Source organism: Lepeophtheirus salmonis, chromosome 10, assembly GCF_016086655.4.
Source record: "Lepeophtheirus salmonis chromosome 10, UVic_Lsal_1.4, whole genome shotgun sequence".
Classification (NCBI taxonomy): Eukaryota; Metazoa; Arthropoda; class Copepoda; order Siphonostomatoida; family Caligidae; genus Lepeophtheirus; species Lepeophtheirus salmonis.
In genome coordinates this window covers 5,405,112-5,407,436 of record NC_052140.2, presented here as the reverse complement: position 1 = coordinate 5,407,436, position 2,325 = coordinate 5,405,112, and positions in this window count along the sequence as shown.

Genomic DNA, 2,325 nt, shown 5'->3' with positions numbered 1-2,325 from the left:
CTCTCCGTCCTTTATTTTTTAAAGGTCTCTTATTTTTAGTTTTATTTGTGACCTATCAACACAAAAGAATGATAAAATGATTTTTCTCAGTATTAAATATAAATTAAATTTGTATTCTTCTACAAATTATCATTAATTTCTATCAGTTAAATATTTTGATAAATCATTTGGAGGCACTGCAAATTAATTATTTCATTATTATAGATTTGTATATTTTATTTGGAAGGCAAAATTAGGAGTAAATTAAGTCTTTTAAATCAATTAAAGACTTCAGCCTTAGTTTAAATTCTTGTGTATCCCAACCATATGATACTAGTCAAATATATATATTCTACATACTTCAGGACGACTTGAATGGCTCGCGCAACTTCTTGAACGTGAGTGCTGTTATCTTTAGTTACATTCAATCAAAGAAGTAAAGTATTATAAATCACTAATCAGAATTGAAGACTCGGACACGGATTGTACTTAATCATAGATTACTTAAAATCTGGATAGACACAAGCCACGCAACTTCGGTATTAGGACCTTTAAAATAAAGAATAAATTAATAATTATACTTCTATTTAATAACAATTGAAGAAGAGAAGAATCAATCTTTCTTAAAAAGTGATGACTCATGAACGCAGAGATAGATCCAAAATGAGGATTTTCAATGGACGTTCGGATAAGTCTCTCTAAGTAATCAATCATGGAATTGTTAGATGGTCTTGTGAAAGATTTTGTCTGAAAATTTTATTATTTTGAGGTGAAACTTGAAAAAGTCATCCAAAAGCAATTATGAAGTATGATTCAATTCTGTCGAAGAAAGAGCTATTTTTTTATTCAAGATTTCCTTTTATCCCTCTCAGATCTAACTTTTAATTGCAGATCGCCTTTATTATTAACGAAGATTATGGACGAAGAACTTGCTATTAAACCACATCGAAGAAATACTTTTTTTGAGGGAATATGAGTTCTTTCGTAGTTAATCATATTTCTCTTGTATTGGAGAAGAGCGTCTGTTGACAAGCCTGCTTTCATCTATAAATGACTTCACATAATGTAATTTATGGCTCACCTCTTGTATTCGATTTGATATCCCTTTTCTTATTGATTAAAAGTGTTTCTGATTTAATTTTTCTAGAAGAATATATGTTTGTGGTTTATTTTTGTAGATTTTATTATCAAGGATGTATCATCCTCATCTGTATGTATAAATAGGGAGAAATATCTGCTTGAATATTTAGCTTAAACCTCAGAAATTTTCAACTTATATTATGGATTCAGAACCTAAGTATGGACTATTCAACATGTTGAGCATGAATTAGGCAATATTTTGCCTATTTTAATCTATCAAATCGTTATTATCACCACCACTCCAACTGAAAACACGGTACATAATGAAATTGGGCTGAAATTTCTCGATTTGGACTAGAGAATAGAAATTTCAGATTTGATTAGAACTCAGTGTGAAAGACTTGTAACTCGACTAAAATTCGTCTTCAAATTTACAAGGTTCAGATTTTAATAAGGGTCGAGGCCTGAAACTCAATAACTCACGACTTGACTTGGACTCGTATTTGCAGATATTGGACTTTACTTTTGAGACTTCACTCGAGCTTAATAATCGAGATTCTACTAGTGGATGTAAAAATTAGTCGTGAGCAGCCCCGTTTGCGAATATGCATGTATAAATATACTCGTAACATTGAATTTTTATTTGATATACAAAAGTGATTATCCTCATCACGTATAATTGTTAATATGGAACTGAACTATGTTTGCTCTTAAATTCGACTTATCATTTGACTGACAGAAAGAAAAAAATAATGCCCTTGTTTAATCATCATTCATAATTTCCATACAAAGTTTTACAGTATAAACGCAAGATAAATAAATTATATTAGAAGGTAAATCAATTTCTATTATTCAGATTTTTTAATTTTCTTTCAAATGGTTGAGCACTATCAACTTGTGCACATCATTGGATAAATAAAAAAATTGTAGTATTTTATAATATTCTTGCCATTTTGTGACTTATATAATGGACCTTGCTATGTGTATATCCTGATATGTAAAAGACATCTTTATCAGTTTCGTTGTTGTCAATATTGAGCAGCACTTGATTCACACTTTATGCAAATTCATAAGGATCTTTTAAATGCAATACTACATTCTCAGAGATTAAAAGATGGCCAAACTACAGTATAACAATCAAAAAATCATAACAAATTAAGCGAAAGCTTTATTAATAGCAACAGATACCTAAACTCCAAAAATAAAAATATACACTTGTTCTAGATGAAGATATTAGTCGTTGGAGATAATAACTTTCACATACTA